Consider the following 14,632-nt stretch of genomic DNA (forward strand, 5'->3'; position numbering starts at 1 on the left):
CACTTCAGTTGTCCTTCAACCACTTTACCCCCGGCGGTACGAATTTCTCCGTCCCTTTTTCTATCCTTTCACTCCCAGAGACGGAGAAATCCGTACCTTCCGCGCTACCGCTGCTGTCCGCGCTCCCGCCACTCGTGCGCGCGCACCCGCCGCTCGTGCACGCCGCTGCCCGCTCGCCCGGAGATCAATGAACGGGAATACCCATTCCCGTTCGTTGATCTAAGCCCCTGCAATGATCCGCTGCTTCTATTAGAAACAGCGCGATCATTGTGATTCTCCCAGCTTCCTACTGCTTCCTGTAAGCGTCCTTCAGGACGCTTACAGGTCGCATGTAAACAGACTCACTGGCCATCTTGTGGCCGAATAGTAAACTACACCCTAAAGCATTTTACACATACAATTACATTGGATTACACAATAAATTAACTCATTACCTCCCACACTCCCCAATTTTTTTTTTTTTTTTTGTAATTTAAAAAAAAAAAAAATACATTAAAAAAAACATAGTTACCTTAGGGACTGAACTTTTTAAATATTTATGTCAAGAGGGTATAACACTGTTACTTTATAAACTATGGGCTTGTAATTAGGGATGGACGCAAAACTGAAAAAAATGCACCTTTATTTCCAAATAAAATATTGGCGCCAAACATTGTGATAGGGACATAATTTAAACGGTTTTATAACCGGGACAAATGGGCAAATACATTTCATGAGTTTTAATTACCGTAGCATGCATTATGTAAAAACTGTAATGGCCGAAAACTGAAAAATAATTAATTACAGTAGCATGCATTATGTAAAAACTATAATGGCCGAAAACTGAAAAATAATAATTTTTTCCCACATTTTTTCCTATTTTCCCATTAAAACACATTTAGAATAAAATAATTCTTGGCATAATGTCCCACCTAAAGAAAGCCTAATTGGTGGCGAAAAAAACAAGATATAGTTCATTTAATTGCAATAAGTAATAATAAAGTTATAGACGAATGAATGGATGGAGCGCTGAAAGGTGAAAATTGCTCTGGTGGTCACGGGGTAAAACCCCTCAGTGGTGAAGTGGTTAAGGCTTGTCCAATCCAGTGAAAAGACTTGTAAATATAAATGTTTCTAACTTTTTTTTTTTTTTACTAGGTAATCATTATTAGCATTTCATACTGCAGATCCCAATGCCACCCAGCTATACTGTTCATTCAAAATTCTTGAATCAATGAAAGATTCACTTTCAGGCATTTGATGAGTAGAGATGGTCAATAAGATGCAAATAATACTGTGCTGATGCTGGTCTATGCAAATTTATGCAGGTTGAAAATTGACCATTCAAATCCTGCCAAAGGTGGAATCCAATCAGTCCATTTTCATTCTGCATTATTCTGCATATACCAGTACTTTCCCTGCTGTTGCATCCTGTAAACCTTTCTGTAGGGATTTTGATCAGCTGGGATGGGCTTTCTCTGCTGCTTTCACAATCCTTCTGTTGCAACAGAGTACACTTTTAGTTGAGATATATATATATATATATATATATATATATATATATATAATATACGCATGCTAGCCAGCGAATAAAACTGGAATAATGTAGCTCTTGTGGATATATTCTGTAGTAGTAACAGTAGGGTATTGTACCGTGTTAGCCATCAGTAAAAGCAAGAAGTTTTATATCAGGATGATACCATTTATTGGCTAACTAAAAATGAATAAAAATAAGCAAGATTTCGGCCTTGCAGCCTTCGTCTGGCTGGATATATTCTGGTAACAGCTGTCAGGATTCATTACAGATTAACTAGCTGGCTTTCATATCCTGGCCCGGCTGGGGGATTGAATGTCAGTATGGAGTTGATTTACTAAATCTAGAGAACACAAATGATCCAGCAAATGTAGAGTTATGTTTTAGGTGGTAAAAGACTGGAGCACTGACCAAAGTTATATTAAAACACTGTGAAGAGTCTGAAAAGTTAGTAAATTATAGTTTGTGCAACTGTCGCCACATGTTCAGCATTGAAGAATATTTTTCTTATATCTAGAATAAACAAAAAACAGCATGGCAGTGTTCCTCCTCCAAGCTTACCACCAGTTATTCAGGTGTTCCTTGTAAAAGAAGACCGCATCTCATTCACTGCTCCCTGTTCTCCCTCCCCCAAGGAGCACAACATGCAATACTGATTGACTTGGGGATCTTCAGACACCCCTTGGGCCTATATGGATGCATGGCATTAAGGGAAGATTGTTTTTTTGCTATGGTGGCCGAGAGACTTCAAACACAGAACGTGTCAGAGTTCTGTACTGAAGAACCCTGAAAGCTTCAAAGAGCAATTAAAGATTAGTAATCCTTCAATGTGAGTTTTTCACTTATGGTGAAAAAACACTGTACCCGTTCACCTGAGGCTCCTCCAGTATGCACTTCGTCCCTTCCATGGGATGGTGCAACCTAAAAGAAAAGGAAGTGGACAATGATAAAATCAATTCAAGCCTAAAAGAGTAGACCTTGCACTATCTATATTATAAATCATTTCATCTTGAAAACCCAATTTCTTAGCTGCAGTATACCCAGTGCAGAAAGTATAAGGGGCGATCCTGAAATGATGTTTAGAACAGGTAGGAGGCGCCCGGTCTAGGTTTGAGGTGGGGGCTATAATGCTAGATACATTTCTATATAAATTTCTATGCGATAGGATACAAGAATAGCAAGGTAAAGTCGTCCTACCTTGTAGAAGTTTGACACGGTATGGACACAAGTAGAAGTTCAGATTAAGAAATCAATTTTATTGGTGCTCTAGACAACGCATTTAGCGCCATCAGCCGATTCCTCAGGTCAGTAAAAAGTGGTCCAATCGAGGTCTGCTCTCATTTTAAAGTCCCTCCGGTGGCTGCCGCACGTAACTTTGGCACCCGGATAATCGGACTACCTACACTACCGGCACTTTTTACTGACCTGAGGAATCGGCTGATGGCCATGAAATGCGTTGTCTAGTGCACCAATAAAATTGATTTCTTAATCTGAACTTTTACTTGTGTCCATACCGTGTCAAACTTGTACAAGGTAGGACGACTTTACCTTGCTATTGTTGTATCCTATCTCATAGAAATTTATATAGAAATTTATCTAGCATTATAGCGGCCACCTGAAACCTAGACCAGGCACCTCCTGCCTGTTTTAAACATAGTTGATATCCCTTATGTACTAAGGGTGATTGAGTCGAGAGATCTCGACTGACGAATCATTTTTTGGAGCAGCGACCATCTAGGAACCTAAAGGCCGAGTGGGGATGGTTTCTCCCCACCTGCGACTGTGAGTGGTTGCCTCTGCTGCAACCCACTCTTGTGAGTATAATCTCTATTGTTTTAAAAAAATTACCCCGATCAACTAACAAAATTGCACCAGATTGGGCTCCCGGATTTATCTGTGTTTTTCTCTTCCCTCACCACTTCACAGATCCTGAAATGACTTAACGTCTGACAGACTGTGACTTAAAAAATCTCGATATTGAAATTATGACAACAGCAAGCCATGAATAAACAATTATGGTAATCTGCAAGTTAAAATCTAATACTTAAAGAGACACTTAAGCCAGGAATAAAAAATCAGTTATACCTGCCTGGGGGTTCTACCAGCCCACTGCAGCCATCCTGTGCCCTCGCAGTCACTCATGGAGCCTCCGGTCCCCCGCCATCAGCTTGCGCAGGCCCTGACAGGGAATCGGTGGGCTTTCTGCGCCTGCGCAGGCCTAGCCCCACGTATCCTTCTTCATGTTCCCATCCTCAATAGCGTCCTGCACCGGCGCAGGACGCTATTGCGGACGGGAACGCAAAGAAAAATATGCGTGGCCAGGTCTGTCAGGCTTGTCAGCGAACACTAAACTAGCTGGCGACGGGGGACCGGAGGCTCCGTGAGTGACGGCGAGGGCACGGGACGGCTGGAGGGGGCTGGTAGAAGCCCCAGGGAAGTAAAAACTCATTTTTTTTTATTTCTGGCTTAAGTGTCCCTTTAAGCAGTCTTATACAGCGTTTAGGGAGAGACCACACTGGTGTATGCAGAAAACACAGTTTTTTTAACGTGCGGATTGTGGCTGAAAAATTGCTTCTGAACAAACCGCGTCCTCATTGAAAAACAAAATGTTCATGCTTTTCTACAAGTGTGGCCTCAACCTAACGGGACAGAGAACTGACTCCAGAAGATGGATCCTTTAACCCCTTATAGCCTGATCAGTCCTCGACTTCGGTAGGTAAGCCACCAGAGAACCTTTCTCAAATGAAATGTGTTAAACACATAAAATGGAACCATTAATTCTATTTGGGGAGGTGACCTCACCAATCCTAAAAGCCCCAAAGACTGACGATATGAAACAGTCCTTAACCACTTGAGGACCGCCCCCAGCCGATGGGCGGCGGCAAAGACCGTGTCCAAACGACTGCAATAAGCCCATCGGCGGGGGCGGCATCAGAGGTGGCTGTGTGGCGATTGCGTCATCAATGATGCCATCACCACCGGCAATAGGCTCCGCCCACCCTGCTCGGAAACCCGCCGGCCAATTAGCAGCGCCGGCGGGTTTCAAATGCGGCGATCGGGCCAATCAGAGGAGTATAATACACTTTGTTATTGTAACAAAGTGTATTATACTGGCTGCCTCCTCCGCTGATGGTCACTCGTCGTGCGACCATCAGAGAGGACGGCAGCCATTAGCTAGGTGAAAAAAAAACACACTTTGCCCCACACAGACCCCCGATCGCCCACCCCAGCCCTCAGAACCCCCCCTGACCACCCCAACACACCAGTATCTGCACCCCACCACCCACCTAAAAACCCATCAATCACTCCCTGTCACTATCTAGCGACGCTATCCCCTAGGTTAGGTCCCTAACTGCCCCCTAGGGTCCCCTGATCACCCCCCTACCCTCAGAGCCCCCCCCAGACCACCCCCCTGTATACTGTATACATTTGTATACAGCTGCCTTACCCACTGATCACCTGCCTATCACCTCTTGTCACCACCACCCATCAGAGCAGACCCTAAACTGTCACTTGGGGGTACCTGATCACCCGCCCAGACCCTCAGATTGCCCTCAGACCCCCCCCTCCTGATAACCTCCCCAGTGCATAGTTTACATCTATTCTCCCCTGTAATCCCTCACTGATCTCCTATCGTCACCCCCCGTGTCTGCCACCCACCAGATCAGGACCCAGTGTGCCCCGTGCGGACACCTAATCAACCCCCCACACCCTCAGATCGCCCTCAAACCCCCCCCCCCCCCCCCAAATCACCTTCCCAGTGCATTGTATTTGATTGTGCTGTACTTGTATTTGATTGTGCTGACATTCAATTTGATTGGGCTGACATCCTTTTTGATTGTGCTGTAATTGTATTTGATTGTCCCGTGATTGGCTTTGATTGGCCTGTGATTGCCCTGTGATTGGCTTTGATTGGCCTGTGATTGGCTTTGATTGGCCCGTGATCGGCTTTGATTGGCCCGTGATCGGCTTTGATTGGCCCGTGATTAGTTTGATTGCCCTGTGATTGGCTTTGATTGGCCTGTGATTGGCTTTGATTGTGCCGTGATTGGTTTGATTGCCCTGTGATTGGCTTTGATTGGCCTGTGATTGGCTTTGATTGTCCCGTGATTGGCTTTGATTGTCCCGTGAATTGAGTGCCCTGTGATTGGCCTGCGATTGCCCTGTGATTGCCTTTGATTGTTCTGTGATTGTTTCTGATTGCCTCTGATTCCCCACTCGCCACCACCCCCCTGTCACTATCCTAGTGATCTAAAAACAGTGATCAGTGAAAACTGTCACTTTTTTAGTATCACTAGTGCTAGCAGTTAGGCCAGTTAGCTAGGCCCCTTTGTAAGTGTCATTTAGTGCTCAGCCCACTGCACCACAGTCACTAATTAGCGTCATCACTGTCGCTAATCAACATTGGTACTATATAGTATCTGTAAGTGATCATTACTGATCGCAGTCAGATCTATTAGAGTCACTAGGATCCACAAAAAAACGCAGTGTTTGCCCAATCAGGCCTGATCGTTCGCCTGCACTTACGTTCAGCCCGCCCCACTGCAAAAAACACTGTACAATTGCTGTGGCACTGTAAACATCAGTTTTGATTTTTTTTTTTTATCAAAACTCAGTGACCACAGCTTTCTACCTCTCAAATACTCCCTTTTGCTAGGTAAGTGCTCTTTTTTTCTGGGTAGTCTCAGAGGAATACCCCCTAAATTTAGCAGTCCACCATGGCAAGAAAGTAGTATTCCGATGATGAGGTTCTCAGGTACATGGCCCAGTCGGATGAGGACGATTGGGACGCCTCATTCGACGAATCTTCCGGGTCAGAGTTTGAACCTGAATTGAGCAGTGGCTCACTGACCGATAGTGATGACGAGGTTGAGGTCCCGGCTAAAGCCAGGCGTACCACACCCCATGTTGTTGGACCGCAGGTGGCGCAGGATCGGCCTCAAGGGCAGCAGAGTGGTGTTTGTGCTGGTCTGAGATTTCATGGTGGGGCAGGCACCAGCAGCACAACATCTCCTGGACCTAGAACCAGTACTTCCGTAGACCCTGGTGAAGTGGCGAGCACCAGCATGGAAGTTGAAACTGGTTCGGTGGCACATTCAGTAAGATCCCAGTCGCAGCCACCAAGAAGACGGGCCTGTACTACCCCTAGTTTACCAGAGGTGCTGGCAAACCCAAATTGGCAATCCCCTGATTCTGCCGCACCCGTACTTCCCCCTTTCACCGCCCAGTCTGGAGTCCAGGTGGAGACAGATAATCTAGGATCGGCCCTAGACTTTTTCTATCCGTTCTTCACCCAGGATCTCTTAGACTTAATTGTGGCAGAGACCAACCGTAAGGCCACACAATATATAACCGCCAATCCGGAAAAGTTCCTTGCCCAGCCTTTTCGGTGGAAACCAGTCCAAGTTTCCGAAATTAAATTTTTTTTGGGCCTTCTCCTTCACACGGGACTAGTAAAGCAGAATGTGTTGTGGTCTTATTGGTCTACGGACCCAGCATATCATGTTCCCCTGTACTCTGCTGCCATGTCCAGGACACGATTTGAGAACATCCTGCGCTTCCTGCACTTCAGTAACAACGAAACCTGTCATCGAAGTGACCACCCTGCTTTTGACCGGCTCCACAAAATTCGACCCCTTATAGACCACCTGTCATCCAAATTTGCAGATAAAGTTGAAGAGAAATCGAGAGCCCAATATGGTGTAGTATGTCAAAATTGATTGGATAAATGAAACAGTGAGATGGTAATACTCACAAACACGGGTTACCACCTAGGTAACCACTCATTAGGCAGGTGAGGAGATTAGACCTGTCCTCACTCAGGATTAAGAAGTCGCTCTCTGTAGATAGGAAGAAAGGGGGTAGATCACCCCTCCACCTGGGGTGGACTCAAATATATTGGTAGGTGAACAGAGGCGCCAGAAGGATAAAAGTACATACATTTTTTAAAAAATTGCTGGGAGGAAGTGGTGGACTCGCCTCCGTTAAAGCAGACACCAAGGACTGTAAATATATAGATATACACATTTATTGAAAATACCCCAAAGATGCAACGCGTTTCGCGGGCACAGCCCACTTCTTCAGGCAATAAGCAGGGGATAAACAACTGTAAACAAAAGAAAGAGGCATAGCTATAAATGTTGCCATAAAAAGATACAAATGGATTATTATTTAGTGTAATAAGAATAGTACTTCAAACATAGTGTTTAGTGATATGTTATAGTAGGGGGGTGAGAATTTTTTTTTTTTGGGGGGGGGAATAAAAGAGAGCGACCAAGATAAAAGCAAAACTTTTGACAGGGATTGTTAGTGGATTTTTTCTATAAAAGTTTTGCTTTTATCTTGGTCGCTCTCTTTTATTCCCCCCCCCCCCCCCCAAAAAAAAAATGTCTCTTTTTTTTTATATATATATCTTATCTTCTATTACTGATGTGTATTATTATCTTCATTATGACTGTTATTATCATCCTTCTAATACAATGATAATTATTACAGCTGCAAACATTCGTCTACGATATCAAAACCGTAGACGGGATTATACACTATATATTACCAGGCCTGGACAATTTTTGCCAATGGCCTCCTCATATTTTGGATATATTACAATTGTTTTTATGTTTTTTATGTGTTCTTCGATTTTATGCTTATATCTTCATGTCATATTCACATTATTTTTTATTATAAATTTTTATTATTTTTTTTATAATCTTTATTATATTTTTTATATATATATTTTATTATTATTATTTTATTTTTTTATTAATTCCAGAAGTATACACTATTTTATTTACCAATTGTAAAAAGTCGGGCATTGTTCATGCTTTTATCTTCATTAGCTTTCAGCATGTATAATGACATTTGAAGTCTTTTCACTGTACTTGTTCTTTTGAACCACTAGATGGCAGCAAACACACCACTGTGCTCCATGCTCCCTTTCTAAACACTGCCCTGTGCATGCAGAGTAAGCATGCATGTTATGTAAGACCACATGCACACCAATCTACTCCTTACAGCTGGCAGCAGCTGATTGGAGGACTCTCTGTCCCCGTGGCCACTGACTCCACCCACTGACAACACCGCCCTGTGCATACAGAGAAAGCATGCATGTTATGTAAGACCACATGCACACCAATCTACTCCTTACAGCTGGCAGCAGCTGATTGGAGGACTCTCTGTCACCATGGCCACTGACTCCACCCACCCACACTGGAGCAGCTTCGGGATAGGCCAGAGCTGCCAGCATTAACACATTTAAAGTTTTGTTAAGGAGAAAAAGCAGTATGACCGGCACTCAAAAATAGGGACTGGAAACAGCACTGGATTCTGGTCACTAATATCACCGTGCTCACATCCATAAACCAAGGTAATACTTAAGAAGGAGAATGAAAGCAGATCTGGCACCGGCTGCAGTTAACCAATTTCCTTTAATCCAGTGGGTACAGCATACAGACAGGTAGTGAAAAGGTCGGCCTTTTCACTACCTGTCTGTATGCTGTACCCACTGGATTAAAGGAAATTGGTTAACTGCAGCCGGTGCCAGATCTGCTTTCATTCTCCTTCTTAAGTATTAACACATTTAAAGCAGCAAGCGACCTCACAACAGTACAGAGGTGCTCTGCTTGCTATAACTGAATTGCTGGTAAGTCTTTATCTTTATTTTTAACCACTACACATGCCTTTTTTTTTTCCTCTCTTGCCAGCTACAACTTATTCCATTCCCTACCTTCTACTGAAATATACCTAAAGCGGTCAATTTGATACCAACTTAATCTGATTTACTAACTACCTTTTACCACTGTTATCTAGTCCATTCCCCTATACACATTATGTAGTTTACACCGACCCATACCTTGCAATCACCCCCCTACTATAACATATCACTAAACACTATGTTTGAAATACTATTCTTATTACACTAAATAATAATCCATTTGTATCTTTTTATGGCAACATTTATAGCTATGCCTCTGACTTTTTTTAACAGTTGTTTATCCCCTGCTTATTGCCTGAAGAAGTGGGCTGTGCCCGCGAAACACGTTGCATCTTTGGGGTATTTTCAATAAATGTGTATATCTATATATTTACAGTCCTTGGTGTCTGCTTTAACGGAGGCGAGTCCACCACTTCCTCCCAGCAATTTTTTAAAAATTGTATGTACTTTTATCCTTCTGGCGCCTCTGTTCACCTACCAACAGATTTGCAGATGCTTATACCCCTGACCAGGACATCTGCGTAGACGAGTCCCTCATACGTTTTACCGGGCGCCTTCGCATCAAACAGTACATCCCAAGCAAACGCGCCCGGTATGGGGTGAAACTGTATAGGCTATACATCTTATTTTAGGGTCTATGAGGGGAAAGACTCAAAATTGGAGCCGGTCGGATGCCCTGACTACCTGGGGAGCAGTGGAAAGGTTGTGTGGGACTTGGTGTTACCCTTGTTCCAGAAGGGGTACCATCTTTTTGTGGACAATTATTACACAAGCGTGGCCCTCTTTCAGCACTTAAAAATAGAAAAAAACCGATGCTGTGGCACCGTGCGGCCTAGTCGCCGGGGCTTCCCCCAAAGGCTCATTACCACCAGACTTGAACGGGGGCAGAGGGCCGCCTTGTGTGCTGACGACCTGCTCACGGTGAAATAGAAGAACAAGAGGGAGGTTTACTTCCTGTCCACCATTCACGCAGACACGACAGTTGAAATTCAACGGCGAACTGAGGTAATTGAAAAAACCCTTGTCGTCCACGAGTATAATATTAACATGGAAGGGGTGGACTTCAATGACCAGAGGTTAGCGCCCTATTTAATTGCCCGAAAAACAAGACGCTGGTATAAAAAAAGTGTCTTTTTACCTCATTCAGTTGGCAATTTACAACAGCTCTGTTCTCTACAGTAAAGGCTCATACACACATCAGACCATGGTCTTTGGAAAATGAAAGATCACAGACCAGTTTACCCCCTTCCATGTAGTATGAGAGCCATACTCTACACAGTCTATTCTATGGAGCTGAACTCCCCATCAGAAAAAAAACTTTGCAAGATGCTGCACACAAAGATGCTGTACAGACACAAAAGATCAGTAGCTGCAAAAGATCTGTTCCTGCCAAAAATCCAACCCTGCAAATTGCAATGATAGTCTATGAGATCTGCAGATCATCATACACACATGATTTAACTGACAGATCTGCAGATATGAAAATCCAACCTGGTGGATCTGATCTGCAGATGAATGTCAGTTAAATCATGTGTGTACGATGATCTGCAGTTCTCATAGACTATCATTGCAATTTGCAGGGTTGGATTTTTGGCAGGAACAGATCTTTTGCAGCTACAGATCTTTTGTGTCTGTACAGCATCTGTGTGTGCAGCATCTTGCAAAGTTTTTTTTCTGATGGGGAGTTCAGCTCCATAGAATAGACTGTGTAGAGTATGGCTCTCATACTACATGGAAGGGGGTAAAACAGATCTGTGATCTTTCATTTTCAAAAGACTATGGTCTGATGTGTGTATGAGCCTTAAGGCTGGGAGAACTGGATCGTTTATTCAATTTAATAAACAGATCGTGATGGAACTCCTGTATCCAGGAGGTGCCGTGGCCCAACCTCAAGATGCAACTAGCCGGCTGCATGGAAGGCATTACGCCTATCCAATTCCGAGTACCCCAGGTCACCGAATCCGAAGAAAACTTTGTCATGTCTGCCGCAGGGCTGGAATAAGGCGTGACACCACTGTTTATTGTCCCACCTGTCCTGACCAGCCTGGCCTATGCCTAGGGGAGTGTTTTGAGAGGTACCACGAGCAGGTACACTTTTAGAGAGTAGGGAACTCCACACACAGCGGTAGGCACACAAGGGTCTCTCAGTGCTATTTCACACTGCTGCGATGCGTTAGGGCAAAATGCCTAGCAAAAGTCACACTTTGCGGTCCCCCCCTACGCCGGAAGTGCTTGACTTAACGCTAGTGCATGCCTACGTTACTGCGTGGCTTCTGTGGCAATATCGATCGGCCCGGAAGTCATGTTAGTCTATGGCGACGCAGTTCATTACTAGGCCGAATGCTACTCTTGTGGTATTGCCTGAAGGTCTGTTTTGGATGATACGGTGCGGCGGGCTCGACCCACCGGATATGTCAATATGCAGTGTGAAACCAAACATCGGGTTTCCAGAGACCCTAATACACAGGGCTGCCAGAAACCTCTCCTTTAACTTGGGGCAAATTGCGTAATGTACTTCGCCACAACTCTGTGCGATTTGCACTTCGCACATTGTCCCATGGGGGAGGAGAGGTTTGTCCTTGGGAGGTAAGTTAAAAAACAAACAAAAAAAAAAACAAAAACCAGGTAAGCAAAAAAGTTAATGTTTGGTTCGCAATGTTAAGATTTTGATTAAAAAAGTTCAAAGTTTATTAATGTTAATGAAGTAATTGCTTTGCTGCTTGCTTGTTTTTTTTTTTTTTGTATTTTTTTTTTCTCTTTTTCCATCCATTAACCTTCCAGGTGGACCGAGCGAACGACTAACCAGCTGCAGCACTGATGGTGCATCTTGACAGAACATTGCACGTCTGTCAGGGTACACAAAATCGGTGCATGCAGCGCTGCAGGACGAGATTTCTCCTCCGCAGTCAAAAAGATAAGTTTGCCGAGGCATATGGGCCGAGGAGTGGTGTTGGGGTTCATACACTTTGGCAAGCACTTTGTATCAAAAAAGAACTCTGGCAATGATTTGTTCATCCACATCGATCGGTGTGAATGGATAAATCAGGTTTGCCAGGGCATACGAGCTGGTGGGTTTGGATTTTTGGGGCGACAGCTCCTATGTCCTGGCAGACGCCTTCCCCTCCTTTTTGTATGGCTTTGTCTTTTTTCTTCTCTCTTTTTTCTATCCAGACCGACCAATCAGCTGCAGCACTGATGGTGCATCCTGACAGAACATTGCGCGTCTGTCAGGTTACACAAAATCGGTGCATGCAGCGCTGCAGGACGAGATTTCTCCTCCGCAGTCAAAATGATACGTTTGCCGAGGCATATGGGCCGAGGAGTGGTGTTGGGGTTCATACGCTTTGGCAAGCACTTTGTATCAAAAAAAGAACTCTGGCAATGATTTGTTCATCCACATCGATCGGTGTGAATGGATAAATCAGGTTTGCCAGGGCATACGAGCTGGTGGGTTTGGATTTTTGGGACGGCAGCTCCTATGTCCTGGCAGACGCTTTCCCCTCCTTTTTGTATTGCTTTGTCTTTTTTCTTCTCTCTTTTTTCTATCCAGACCGACCAATCAGCTGCAGCACTGATGGTGCATCCTGACAGAAGCATTGTGCTTCTGTCAGGTTACACAAAATCGGTGCATGCAGCGCTGCAGGACGAGAGTTCTCCGCAGTCAAAAAGATACGTTTGCCGAGGCATATGGGCCGAGGAGCGGTGTTGGGGTTTCATATGCTTTGGCAAGCACTTTGTATCAAAAAATAACTCTGGCAATGATTTGTTCATCCACATCGATCGGTGTGAATGGATAAATCGGGTTTGCCAGGGCATACGAGCTGGTGGGTTTGGATTTTTGAGGCGACAGCTCCTATGTCCTGGCAGACGCCTTCCCCTCTTTTTTTTTCAAATTTTTTTGGCAGATATTTTTTCATCCACATTAATTGATTGATTGTTTGACGTTAATTTTTCCTTTCAGCCCAGAGTGCATTACCCTTATCCCCAATATAAGGAGTATAGCAGAAACTCCTAATACTGGCCATACATGTAATGATTGCAGAGACCCTAAAATGCCAGGACAGACCCCACGAATGATGCCATTTTTAAAAGAGGACACCCCAAAGTATTCCGTTAGGTGCATGGTGAGTTCATAGAATATTTTATTTTTTGTCACAAGTTAGCAGAAATTGTGGTTTTGTTTTTTCTTCACAAAATGTCATTTTCCGCTAACTTGTGACAAAAAATAAAATTTTTAATGAACTCACCATGGCCCTCATGGAATACCTTAGCGTGTATTCTTTCCAAAATGGGGTCATTTGTGGGGTTTGTTAACTGTCCTGGCAAGTGGGGGGGGGGGGTGCTAAATTGTAAGCACCCCTGTAAAGCCTGAAGGTGCTCATTGGACTTTGGGCCCCTTAGCGCAGTTAGGGTGCAAAAAAGTGCCACACGTGGTATCGCCGCACTCGGGAGAAGTAGTTTAATGTGTTTTGGGGTGTATTTTTACACATACCCATGCTGGGTGGGAGAAATATCTCTGTAAATGACAATTTTTAGGAACCCCACAAATGACCCCATTTTAGAAAGAAGACACCCCAAGGTATTCCGTTGGTAGTACGGTGAGTTCATAGAAGATTTTATTTTTTGTCACAAGTTAGCGGAAATTGATTTTTATTGTTTTTTTTTTTCACAAAGTGTCATTTTCCGCTAACTTGTGACAAAAAATATCTCTGTAAATGGACAATTGTGTGTAAAAAAAAAGCAAAAAATTGTCATTTACAGAAATATTTCTCCCACCCAGCATGGGTATGTGTAAAAATACACCCCAAAACACATTAAACTACTCCTCCCGAGTGCGGCGATACCACATGTGTGGCACTTTTTTGCACCCTAACTGCGCTAAGGGGCCCAAAGTCCAATGAGTACCTTTAGGATTTCACAGGTCATTTTGAGAAATTTCGTTTCAAGATTACTCCTCGCGGTTTAGGGCCCCTAAAATGCCAGGACAGTATAGGAACCCCACAAATGACCCCATTTTAGAAAGAAGACACCCCAAGGTATTCCGTTAGTAGTACGGTGAGTTCATAGAAGATTTTATTTTTTGTCACAAGTTAGCGGAAATTGATTTTTATTGGTTTTTTTCACAAATGGCATTTTCCGCTGACTTGTGACAAAAAATAAAATCTTCTATGAACTCACCGTACTCCTAACGGAATACCTTGGGGTGTCTTTTTTCTAAAATGGGGTCATTTGTGGGGTTCCTATACTGTCCTGGCATTTTAGGGGCCCTAAACCGTGAGGAGTAGTCTTGAAAACAAATGTCTCAAAATGACCCTTGAAATCCTAAAGGTACTCATTGGACTTTGGGCCCCTTAGCGCAGTTAGGGTGCAAAAAGGGGTCACACATGTGGTATTGCCATACTCAGGAG

General features: G+C 43.9%; 1 long non-coding RNA gene across 2 annotated transcripts in view; it reads right to left on the minus strand.

Moving 5' to 3' along the window:
* Positions 1-14,632, minus strand: part of LOC137546603 (uncharacterized) — a 32,583-nt gene that overhangs the window by 1,072 nt on the left and 16,879 nt on the right. The window contains exon 2 of one of the 2 annotated variants that reach the window (XR_011026299.1): positions 2,386-2,434. The exons of the other annotated variant lie outside the window; for it this stretch is intronic. This is a non-coding gene — a long non-coding RNA (uncharacterized lncRNA). The remainder of the gene's footprint in view (positions 1-2,385; positions 2,435-14,632) is intronic. 2 annotated transcript variants of the gene reach the window in all.

This window comes from Hyperolius riggenbachi, chromosome 2 (assembly GCF_040937935.1).
Source record: "Hyperolius riggenbachi isolate aHypRig1 chromosome 2, aHypRig1.pri, whole genome shotgun sequence".
In the NCBI taxonomy this organism is placed as follows: domain Eukaryota; kingdom Metazoa; phylum Chordata; class Amphibia; order Anura; family Hyperoliidae; genus Hyperolius; species Hyperolius riggenbachi.